General features: G+C 41.2%; 1 protein-coding gene across 5 annotated transcripts in view; it reads right to left on the bottom strand.

Annotated features, from left to right (window-relative positions):
- The window catches only part of RBBP8 (RB binding protein 8, endonuclease), a 40,564-nt gene extending 36,582 nt beyond the window's left edge, over nt 1-3,982 (bottom strand). For 3 of the 5 annotated variants that reach the window (XM_083623603.1, XM_083623610.1, XM_083623613.1), the window contains exon 1: nt 3,791-3,979. The gene's annotated coding sequence lies outside the window, so the exon portion shown is untranslated. Of the gene's footprint in view, nt 1-3,790 lie in introns of all 5 variants that reach the window. The other 2 variants (XM_083623609.1, XM_083623602.1) reach the window with 2 other exon arrangements.
- Between the last annotated feature and the right edge of the window lie 8,947 nt (nt 3,983-12,929).

The following is a 12,929-nucleotide window of genomic DNA, read 5'->3' as shown; positions in this document are numbered from 1 at the left end:
AATACCTCTACTAGAGACCCTGGCAAGATACTGCCATTCAAAATAGACAATAGTGGGCCAGATGAACAAATAATAGAACCTGAAGTAAAACAGCTTTCTATGTTCTGATTTATTATCGGAGCAGAATGTAGGAGATACATCTGTAGTGAAAGTGAACATGAATACTAAGGCATCATTGTAGTGCAGTGGTTCCTAAAGCCCCCCCCCCCCCATGAACCCTTTGAAAATTGCTGAGGGTCTTGGCAGGCCACTTAATAGTTTTTCTGCATGCTATAGCAACTGTAATGTGCTGTGTTAGATGCTGTAGGGTTTTTAATAGCATTTTTGCAGACACAGTGGATTATCTGAATGAAGTTTGCAGACCACGGCTGGTCTGTGGACCACAGTTTATGTAGCACACAGTTAATCATTTCAAATGATGCAACAGGTTCATTTTGAACTGTTGATATCATAAGGCAGTGATGGCTCCCCCCCATCCCCAGTGTGTTATTCACTCTGGGCAGTGGCGTAGCGTGGGGGGTGCAGGGGGGGCGGGCCGCACCGGGCGCAACATCTGGGGTTAGGGCAAATCCATGGGTTAGGGGGCGCAAATCCACGGGTTAGGGGGCGCAAATCCACGGGTTAGGGGGCGCAAATTACTTGCCTTGCCCCGGGTGCTGACAACCCACGCTACGCCACTGACTCTGGGTGAAAAATACGTTTGAGGATAGTAAGACAGAAGCTGATTTTCAGGAAACTGTTTGCTCTGACAGGTATCCCCATTAAGGAACCCTAACAAACTTCTAAGGAATCTTCATTTCCCCCCAGAATGTAATTTTCTACTGCTTTAGTAGTAAAAGTTAGTAATCCCCAAGATTATTGTGGAAGGCATTCATGGAAACAGAATGGTGGTGGGTGAGAATATGTGGATGACTACTCAAAAAACATGAAACTACTGTGTGAGAATACCTATGGATACTTAACTAGGGTTAGTTATCTCAATACATTTTATAATGGTCAGTGATATTAAATAAACAATAATTTGTTGGTTTTGTTACCCTCATTTACTCTTCCCTAAGTGAATATTAGGGACGCGGGTGGTGCTGTGGATTAAACCACAGAGCCTAGGACTTGCTGACCGGAAGGTCGGCAGTTCGATTCCCCTTGATGGGGTGAGCTCCCATTGCTTGGTCCCTGCTTCTGCCAACCTAGCAGTTCGAAAGCATGTCAAAATGCAAGTAGATAAATAGGTACCGCTCCGGTGGGAAGGTAAACAGTGTTTCTGTGCGCTGCTCTGGTTCGCCAGACGCGGCTTAGTCATGCCAGCCACATGACCCGGAAGCTGTACGCTGGCTCCCTCGGTCAATAAAGCGAGATGAGCACTGCAACCCCAGAGTCTGTCACGACTGGACCTAATGGTCAGGGGTCCCTTTACCCTTTAAGTGAATATTATTTTAGCAGAAGGCTTTAAAAAGTTCTCCGTTCTCATGGTTCTCAGTTTTTGGTTTAAATTATTTTTTGTATCAGTTCATGCAGAAAGCATATTTTATAATAAATGTGGGCATGTTGCTGCTTTACAGCAGAGCTGCATGCCAAAATATTTCACTTGTTTCTATGAGGAAGATACAGTTATAAGTCAATATTGAAAAACATCCTTCGGGTGAAACCATGACTGTTTATATTCCCAGATGGACTTCTAACTTTCTTCTCTGAACAGCACAACAGCCCTTTTCCTCATGCCATAGAAACAACAATCCATAACCTACTGAAATGAAAAACTGATCTGCCATGCAGTCTGAGGAGCAGCTCCTGTCCCCATTATATAAAAGGCATGTTAATTACACAAAGCTGATAGCATGGATTTTTGCATGACAGCCAAAATACTGAAAACAACTTTCAGCTGAAATCTGGGGTTTGAGGCAGAAAATCCAAACTATTTGTTATGTGTACAGCTCTTACAGACACAAAATCAATTTTATTAAAAAAAATCTAAGTTTTGCAAAACAGCAAATAATAACACACACACACACACACACAAGCTCATTTTTAAATCATAGCTATAAAACACACAATAAATTAGGTAACTGGTAATTTGCTGCCGTTTACTGGTGGTACCCCAAATGTGCTTTGCCTACAAAGTTCCATTACTTTGTCATACAGTACTTTTATATGAGGAACTATTAAGTGTAGATAATAGACAAGGCTTTATTGCATGTTAAATAGATTCAGGGCAAAACAGAAAGCATGTAGCCCTGAGCACTGTGAGTCTTAACCCCACATGCTGAAGGACTCAAGCCAGCACAGTGGACCAATATAAGAGCAGGGTAATCTTGGCTCAGGATCCTTCTCTCTGTTGCGAACTTTTCCTATGCAGTAGGAAACCTGGGTACTAAGAACTGTGGATCACAACCATTTGGAATACATACAAACATGTTCTACTTTCCAAAATATACATTAATTTAAAAAAATTATAGTATAAAGAGTTTTTTTTTTAAAAATGAAATCTCTCAAAATCTGAATGTGTGAAACAAGTAAACTGGATGGAAGTCAATAAATTTCAGGGGGTCTACTCTGAGTTTAAGTTGGATACAACTCATTAGTTTTATACTGATGAGAACATATTTTCCCAAACATTACAATGATACTATCTAGCTGTGCTTTGTACACTTAAAGGCCTGTTAAGTCTGCCATTCAGTTTTATATCAGTTGTTATAGACACCTGGCATTCTTCCAAGAAATAACAAAGATAACTGTTCATCAACTTGGATATGTACACACCAAGCTGATACGTCCTCTGTGAGATTATGCTAGATCTCACATAATGCACTGAGCTGTTAAAGTACTTTAAAACATAGCCCACCAGGTACCAATATTTTACTTTTTACTTGCCTCATCATTAGAAAAAATCCTATTTATTTTGTAAAAATTCCTATTTAAACTAAGCTTTCTTATGAAGAGAAACAACTAGAGGATTTTCTATCCTTCTTTTAAAATCCAGTTAAAAGGGGGATAGGAAGAGTCACATTTACTTTAAACAAAAGTTATTTTGTCCCAACAGGCATGACAAAACCTGTCTTCATTCCTTTCTATTCAGCTCAGCCAGTACAGTACTTAGGTTCAGTAAGTTAATCAGTTACCAGATTCTATAGCCTTTGTTTTCAAAGTCTAATTCTTATTTGACATTGTACCTGGGAATATACTGAGATCTATATCCCTTGGTTTTAAACTGATCATAAAGGTGGGACTACAGTTTTAGTAATCCTAATTTTGGATAGCCTCTTCTATTTGTTATTTAAAGCAAATAAGGACTTGACCTTTTAATATACAGCATATAAATTATGGCTATGCCGTATCAAACTTTGGAAAGATCATTTTATGTGCTAAAATATTAAATTATTTAGGGGGTTGGCAGTGGAAAGTAAAATACAATTTTAGCATATGCATAGCATTTACCACATCATATTTCCATTGTGAGATTGTGTTTACCACATATTCTACACACAGAAGCTAAGACACGAAAGTAAGAGATTTGCCATAATTTATATAGCAAGGCAGTGGCAACACTATTATTTAGGCCTTTCCCCCACTTCTGTTTCGTGCACTAACCTACAGTTCTAACTATGCCTACTTAATGAAAAATCACTAAAAGGAACTGCAAAATGATGTCACCAGTAGCCATATATGATTCAGCAAAACAGTAATACTTAAAAAAACACAGAAATAAAATATACATCTACGCTGCATAAGAAAATAAAAATTATGTAATAGGACTACACAAAATGCATAATAAAGGGAGATTTTAAAAACTTACCTTTTGGTGGTGATTGTGAAAGGTTAATGTGACTTTGCTTTTGATCAGGAGTGGTGATTATTTATTGTTAGCTTTTCCCTGAGCTTATAAACATCAAGCACATGTAGGATGAGGGAGCCACTGTGGACCACAGTGCAGAATGCTGAGAGAAGTTCTGCTGCACCTAAGATATATACAATGTGCAATGGATAACCTAATATGTCTTTCATTTAACTGGCTGGGCAGGTTTCTGCATTCTCTGGGACATGGAATCATACCAGAATTTGTTGGCATAACAGACCTGTCAAACCAGTTCCTTGGTAGAGCAGGAACCTGTTCAGCCAGTATGCATCAAAGGACAGCTCAACATGCTGCGGCTCAACTTAACTCTGAAGCTTCGTAAGTGGTGAATTATTCACGCCTCCACCAACTCCCAACTTAGAATGTTGTAGCCTCCAGCAAAACAATTTACCAAAGGGTTGGGGAGTGCTGTATCCGTATCAAATACAGCAATATCCTATTGTTGCAAAGTCTTCATTATTACATATCTAGATGAAGTGGTTGATAGATGCATTTCATTTATGAACGGGAAGATAGGCAAGTAAACACTTTGAAACAAACCATAAAAATTGTTTTCCCCTCAATTAAATGAGATTTAAACATTACAAATGGTCAAATCAAAATCTGGGACCCAATACAAAACTGTTTTGGTTTTTTTTTTTTTAGTTCTGGGTAGAGAATACTCCATTAAGTAGTGGAAGAGTTATTCTGTTGCACATGTGGTAGGTAGCACAACACCAGGGTACTTTCTGGAGTTGTGTTTCGTATGATCTTCTTTGGTACAGAAGGTGTGTGCAGGAGAGGCAGGTCAGAAGAGATATGTGTTTAAACAAGTAAAACGCAGTAACGAAATCTGTTGAAACATCATTTGCTGACAGTGAGATATTCCTAATTCCTATCCTGCTGCAGCCTATTGAAGGATTTAAAAGCAGTTATGCTTTTACATTTTTTTTATTCTTTTCTGAAATAAAAAAATGAATAACAAATAAGAAAATATTTTCATTATAGTATTTTCTTATTTGTTATTCATTTTTATATTTCAGATAAAAATAAACAGGTGTGTGACAATTAGAATGTGCATAGCGTTATAATACAGTTACACTTTATATGGTTTATGGCCTTGTAGAGATCCCCTTTAACACATGGTTAGTAAAGAAATGGACTCTAACCAAACCCTGTGTTCTTATTGATCTGTATAATCAGCATTTTTCACAGTGGCAGCATGATTTCCAGTGATTCCTAGAACGTTTTATTCTTACATAAGGACTTTTCAGACTATTAATTCGCTGAGCAACTACAGTAATGCACTGTAGTTGATTGTTAAATACTATCCAGATGTATTCCCTGAAGAAACCAGACCTTTGGCTTGCATGGGCAAAATCTTTCCTAGCATACCAAAGCTGGCCCAAGACATTTGGCTGCCTGAGGTAAAGGACAAGATGGTAAGCCCATCTTAGTGAGGGTAGCAGGCTACCTGAGAGTTGGCATCCCCAATGCAGTGTTTGGGGGCACTGTGGTGCTCAGAAAATTATACCAAGGCATGCACCAGGCTCTCCATTCCCCACTGTGCTGGACTGACTGTGAACATGCGGACATGTTTTCTGCTGAGGCCTTCCTACTGTGTTCTAAGTGGACACCAGCAGACACCATGAAAGGAAGAGGAAGGAAGAAAGGTAAGGAGGAAGGGGGAGCAAAAACAGAGAAGCCATAAAGATTGGGAGGGGTCCACCTCTTCAAAAACAAACAAACATGAAGGGAAAGATGGGGAGGGAGTTGGAGCACCCATGAAGGGAGAGATGGGAGGCAAAAGCAAAGAAACACCTGGTACCCATGAGTGAAGAGCTGGAGGGAAAGCGAAAATGGTCATGAGAGGAAAGATGAAAGGAACAAAAAAAAACCCAGCAGCCATTTTGGTTGAGTGAGCAGTTACTTCATGTTATCCTCCCTCTCTCTAATGTTACCTTTAGGCACCAGGCATTCCTCTTCAACTAGGCTTTTAAAATATGTTTAGGGGTATTTGTGTTTTGCTTGGGGGGGCTATGTTATGTATACTGTGTTTTCACTTTTTTTATGCCCTGTGGTTGTTCAAAGCAGGGTGGTATATAAATTTAATTATAATTATTAAATAAATAATAACAATGATACCCCAGGCATATGCTGGTAGACATTTGAAAGGGCTGGGAAGAATTTTTTCCCCCTGCCATCCAAATTGGCCGGAGGTAGAAATGGTTTAACCTTCCCCAGGGTAGCCTCTAGTTTAAGCTTCAATTTGTCACTTAAGATGAAGTAGTTGATACTTCTTCAACATAGTGCATGATTTAAAGGACTGATGCCACAATAGGCACTTAGGACAAAGGGGGGCTAAGTAAAGCCCATATGATGTTGTTGGCATCTGTCTTGGGAGGCAATGGAGGAGTGCACCTTTGGGGGTGAAGTCAAACTGTTGGAAGGTTGCAGTGTCTGCTGCAGCTGTAAAGACATGTTTTGTTGCAGCTGACAAAGGCGTCCAGTTTTGCTTCAGGTCCAGGCCAAAAGGCAACAACACAATATGCATCTAAGGACCCTGAGCCACCAGTCTACTCATAAGTAACCAATCCTTGATACTCATTCATGGCCATAGCGGCCAGCTCCTAGGGGCCAAGGTCCTTTCACCCCCCCTAAAATATTTGAGGGTGATGCCCCCCAAGTTGATAGGCATTGCCATTGAAATGGGCATCATGTGATTGATTATGCAGGACGGGGTTTACCTGCCCCCACCCCAATATTTTATTCAAATTGGCACCCCAGTTCATGGCCAACAGCTGTGGTTAGGATGTGGTTTAGGAAGTTAGAGTCTATAACTATAAGTTAGAGTCTTGTGCCTTCCATTTGTTGGAAGCAACACAGGTATCTACCCTTGCTGTGCTTTATCTTGCCTGAAGTTTGTGATGTTGATGTTGGACAATTGCCTGACATTGTCTCTGGATCACATTGATACCTCGACTCTCTTGGCTTGACTTTGTTGGTTGGGGCTGGGCTACATCTCCAACCCTGCTCCATTGGAGAGTATTTTGGTGAAAGTTCTATCTCCTGTAACTGCGACCTGAGCATTAGAAGACCCTGCTGTATCTGACCAACAGCCCATCTAGTCCAGGATCCTGTTCTCACAATGGCCAATCAGAGGCCTATAGGAAACTCAAAGGCAGGACCTGAGCACAAGAGCACTCTCCCCACACATCCCTGGTTTCCAACATCTCTAGCCCTTAATGACATCCCTGGGAACATGACATTCCAACTCCCATGAGTGACAGCCAAAATAGACAATGGTCAGGGATTATGGGAGTTGGAATTCAATAACATCTGGAGGGCACAATGTTAGCTACCCCTGTTCAGAGCAAAGGCAAGGCCATAGCTAGCCACTTGGGTGCCCGGTGCGGCACGTGCGTCCTGCAGCCGTGGGTGGAGCGAGCCGCCCATGGGGGTGGGGCAAACTGCCCATGGGGGCGGGGCTAGCCAAGGCAGGGTGCGCTGCGTGGAGCCTCTCTGCAGCCTTCCCCACAGCTGTAGAGTGGCTTTGGTGGTGGGCTGATGCAAGCCCCACACTGTTCGAAAAAGCAGCGTGGAGCTTGCAGGTGGTCCGCCCACCGCTCCCCCTCAGGAGAGATGCGTGGCTCAGGCACGCTGCAGGCCCCACGGTGTGGCACCCAGTGCCCTCCGCCTCACCTAGCTACCAGTGGTGTAGGAAGGGGTGTGTGGTGGGTGCAGGAGTTATTAAAAAAAAAATGTCATGAGCCCAATTTTTTAAAAGTTTATTTTTTAAAAAACATATTTTTTCCATTTTGTCACCCCCCTCAAAGATGACACCCGGGGCGGACTGCACCCACTGCACTCTCTTTCCTATGCTGCTGAGCAAAGGAAAATGACAAAAAACCACCAATGTGCTCCCTTTGTGTAACACTTTTAAATCTTACCTGAGTTAACATTTTTCTGTGAATGACATGCCATTCCCCATTTCTAGAACTGGAGTTTATATCTTCCATGTGCTTGAGACTACTTACTATACATGGCCAGGATATTACAGCACTGGTACTACTTCAAGTGTAGTGCCAGTAACATTTTAAAACTCACACTAGCAGCAAGAGGTGATCAATAATTACCGGTATACAAGTACCAGACCTAAATTAGCTTGTTTAATCAATATGCAAGATCTTCAAAAGTAGCTAAGTGCCAGGCATTAATGATTACAAATCCTTGCTCCAAAAACACCTGAAGAAAAAATAAATAGGTGAATTAAGTTCTTCTACTGGTTAATATCTCAAGCTCTACATATAGACGATAACAGTTGCCAAATGATTAGCAGCTGGAACATGATAAATTATGTACATGCTTCGCTTACCTTGTATCATTTAGCCATTATTACTTTAATTGGCCCTAGCAACATTTACACCCCCTCCCATGTGTAATAGAAATAAGAGTTTGAAAAGGGTTATTAAATGGTATTCAAATGCATGTATAAAAATAGTATGCAAAAACTATGCTTTGCAAATGATTTCAAAAAAGGAGCAAACTTTGAAGAAACCACAGAAACTAATAAAGCTCAGATGGGAGGACAGATGTGCAGTATTTACACTGCAACCACACCACCTCAGGCTATTGTTTCTTACAGCTAAGCAGGGTTGGGCTTGGTCAGTGTAACTGAATAGAAGACTTTCAGTTAAATGTGCAGCAGGAAATGGTTCTGATGATGTAGTGGATTAGAATGAGTAGGATTAATGTCACACCTTATGTCATAAGGAGGAACACTAATTGCCGGAGGTGCTGTAATTCTGATGAGAGAGAAGATTTAGAGAGCTAAGCTAGACATAACATGCAAATATATATATATATATTTAAAATCCTGCTCAGTTTATTAAAAAGCAGTTTTGAGGAGGAGGCAGTTTAGAAGAAGGAAACAGCATGTGTATATCAAGGAAGAGGAAAATGTTATGTGTGTGTGTCTTATGGAGCGAATGCAGGCTGCGCAGCTATCCCAGAAGCCAGAACAGCAAGAGGGATTGCTGCTTTCACTGCGCAGCGATCTCTCTTGCTGTTCTGGCTTCTGAGATTCAGAATATTTTTTTTCTTGTTTTCCTCCTCCAAAAACTAGGTGCATCTTGTGGTCTGGTGCATCTTATAGAGCGAAAAATACGGTACCTCAACTTTCTAAGCATCCGGGTAGGTTTGTCTAAGCAAGACTGTTTCTAGCAGGCACTAAAAACAGTGCAGTGAAGGAGCCTAATTGATCTTAATAGGCAGGGAGTTCCAAAGTGCAGGTGCTAAACAAATGTGGAATGGCTATTATGTTGAACCTGTAGTGGTGCAAGTTCTACTGATTGAAGCAGTCAAGAGAGCACATGTGGAATAAGATAACAAATTTTAATTTTCTAAATTAAATGCTTTTGTGTATTTAACACTTGTCCTGAAAGACCTACATTGGCTCCCAGTACGTTTCTGAGCACAATTCAAAGTGTTGTTGCTGACCTTGAAAGCCCTAAATGGGTTTGGCCCAGTATACCTGAAAGAGTGTCTCCACCTGCAACGTTCTGCCCGGACACTGAGGTCTAGAGCTGAGGGCCTTCAGGCAGTTCCCTCACTGTGAGAAGTGAAGTTACAGGGAACCAGGCAGAGGGCCTTCTTGGTAGTGGCGCCCTTTGGAAATCCCTCCCATCATGTTAAGGAGATAAGCAACTATACAACCTATAGAAGACCTCTGACGGCAGTCCTGTATATGAAAGTTTTTAAATGTTTAATGTTTTATTATGTTTTTATATGTGTTGTAAGCCGCCCAGAGTGGCTGGGGCAAACCAGTCAGATGGGTGGGGAATAATAATAATAATAATAATAATAATAATAATAGGCTAAGAATTTTAATTAAGAGGTTCTCTGTTTCAGTTTATTTGTATTAATTACACTGCAGATGCAGAGTACTGATATTTTCAACTATACAGATTTAATATGTCACTGAGGAAGAAATAAATTCATCAGATGACTGGCTATGTTATAAAAATAGTTATGGAATACATTCATTTCAGTCTAGATGGTGATACTATCAAAATAACAGGGATAATTAATTTGCTTGAGATTTTACTCAAATAACTGTCTTGTCTATCTTATTAGTCCATCTGTTAATGCAAATATTGTGGTATCTTCATATAAGCAACATTTTGAAGTTATTATAGTGATAGCAGTTAGGGAGGGAAATCTATTTAAAATAAAGTCTTCATTTCTGCTTTTCAGACAGCATAATTTTAAACAGATTTTCTTAGTTGTAAAGGTATTTCTTTCTCTGCACATTAAATCCATGGATACAGTTCTGTGCTTCTGAAGTTATCACAACACAGCAACTTGTTTTAAGGTGAAAGGGTTTAGTTTCACAATCTTTCTTAAGGAAAAATAAGTTAATGGTACAGGTGCAGACTTGCTCCCATAATAAAGGTATGCACAAACATTCATATCTACAAGGACTCATTATGGAACGTTTACGACATACTTCCCTGTAGCCATCAAAAAAATGCCTGATACTCTTATGACGAATTTGAAAAGCACAGCATCCACATCTAGGAAAACTATCTAATATATATTTCCTTTGCAGCATAGTTTGGTAGCTAAAGGGTAAGGTGCCCCTAATTTGGAACTGGCCATTGATAATCTAATCCTATGTGACCCTCCCCAAAATTTATGGTTCAGGTGTGTAGTAAGATAAGGCATCCAGCTTAACTCCCCTCTTTCTTTCCAGCTGTGTTGATGTGCAAATTCAGTGCAAATACAAGCTGCCTCTCACCATGTCATAGGTAAAGGTAAAGGGACCCCTGACCATTAGGTCCAGTCGTGAGCTACTCTGGGGTTGCGGTGCTCATCTCACTTTACTGGCCGAGGGAGCCAGCGTACAGCTTCCGGGTCATGTGGCCAGCATGACTTACCCGCTTCTGGCGACCCAGAGCAGCGCACGGAAACGCCGTTTACCTTCCCGCCAGAGTGGTACCTATTTATCTACTTGCACTTTGACGTGCTTTCAAACTGCTAGGTTGGCAGGAGCAGGGACCGAGCAACGGGAGCTCACCACGTCACGGGGATTCAAACCGCCAACCTTCTGATTGGAAAGTCCTAGGCTCTGTGGTTTAACCCACAGTGCCACCCGTGTCCCATCTCACCATGCCATGGCAGGCTGCAATTTCACCCCATAAGCCATTAAATTGCCAGTAAAAGTGGAGTGTAAAGATAATAAATAAATACCGTATATAGATATAAATAGCAACAGATGCCTGTTAGGTTGTGGCTACAATTCAAGCTGCTGTTTTGAAGGGCCCATCTAACCCAGGGAGTGTTTTTTCTCCATGAAGTACATATGAGACCCTTCTCTAGATATTCTGGTTCCATGAATGAGAAGCATCACAGGAAAGCAAAAATCCCATATAATGTATAGGGGTCTTTCACCTATTCCGCACACGATGATGCTCTTGTAGTTTGAGAAAACCACCTACATTTTCCATACACCTGTGATGAAAATGTAATCTACTGTAGCACTTCATCCAACTAATACCACCTTTTTCTGTTTTGTTTCTTGTGTCTTTCAATAGTTCTTTGAAGGGTTGATACCTGAAATTTCAGTGTCGCGCGTTAATTATTATCCAACCTGTTAAATAACAAAAATGGTGTGCCACCCTAAGTTCTGCCACTCTGCTTCTAACCTAAACACCAAAGACGTCAATATTAACTCAGGGCTCATACATGCTTCTGTTTGTTCCATGGTTTCTTGGCATAGGTCTGAGAGGTTTTTCTTTTGCCCCACCCCTTTCCCTGGGAAATCCCGCTGTTTATTGCTGAATCGGAACAAAGATCAGTCAGGTTTTCTGCAGATAAATTCGTCGGTAAACAGTGGGTTTTCCTGGGGAAAGAGGCAGGACAAAAGAAAAACCTCTCAGGCTCGTGCCTAGAAGTCATGGGACAAATGGAAGAAATCACATGTGGAAGTGTGAATGAGCCCTCGGTTTCGGTTTGAGTTGTTTGACCAAAACTGTAATCCAACTGGATTAGGATGAATTAGAATTTCACAGATGGTTATGGCTGGTAGAGATAATGGTCCCTGCATCCTATTGGTGAGCATGTGGCTGCAAAGGATAAAGGCTCATCCTTTTCCCTGTGCGTTCCTTATGATTTGTGCTCATGATGGTATTGGGACAGTTATGCACGATCCCGCTTTCAATACTTTCTGCCGCTGCAAAAGTTTCAGAGCAGACAAAAATGCTTCATTTCCTACCAGTGCATGTCCTGTAGCTTCCTGCTAAAACCCTTTAACTTTTTATATTACAAGGGGTGCCTCCAGTCCAGGCATAGGCAAACTCGGCCCTCCAAATGTTTTGGGACTACAACTCCCATCATTCCTAGCTAACAGGACTAGTGGTCAGGGATGATGGGAGTTGTAGTCCCAAAACATCTGGAGGGCCGAGTTTGCCTATGCCTGCTCCAGACTGTCACTATTTTGTGGGAGGGATTCAGGTGCACACCAGAACTTTAGATCTGCACAAATGTTGTTCTGGCACAATAAATCCACTTTTTTTTTAGTGGGGGGGGGCAATTTGGAAAGTGACAAGGAAATACATTAAAAAATGTGGGGTGAAGGAATGATTAACAGGGAGAACTTGTGGCCTTCCAGATGTTTTGGACTCCCATCAGTCGCAGCCAGCATTACCAATGGGCAGTGATGGTGGGAGCTGTAGTTCAACACCTGGAGGGCCTCAGTTTCTCCATCTCTGATCTACAGTAAAGCTTCTTTTTCCTTTCTGTGTTCCACAACATAATCTAAGTCTTGGCTCTCATCTTCACTTGGTGATCTCCTATTATTTTTCTCCCATAGCCAAGTTCACATACCAATTAACCACCTGCAATGCTATCGAGCTGGAAAACATGGCAATAAAGCTTCATAGGAAATTAGATTCCCTTACCTGCAGTGTAATTAAATAAAACTAGAGAGAAAATGTGCATCTGGGTGTTTCTAATCTGTGCACAGGATGTGGAACACTGATTTTCATGAAAAGCAAAAGATTGACACTTAGTGTTGGATCAGCAGTTTAGCTTTGTTGAA

The sequence above is a fragment of the Podarcis filfolensis genome (assembly GCF_964270895.1).
Source record: "Podarcis filfolensis genome assembly, chromosome: 7".
In the NCBI taxonomy this organism is placed as follows: Eukaryota; Metazoa; Chordata; class Lepidosauria; order Squamata; family Lacertidae; genus Podarcis; species Podarcis filfolensis.
The sequence above is the reverse complement of the archived record's forward strand: the minus strand, read 5'-3'. Positions and strand labels throughout refer to the sequence as shown.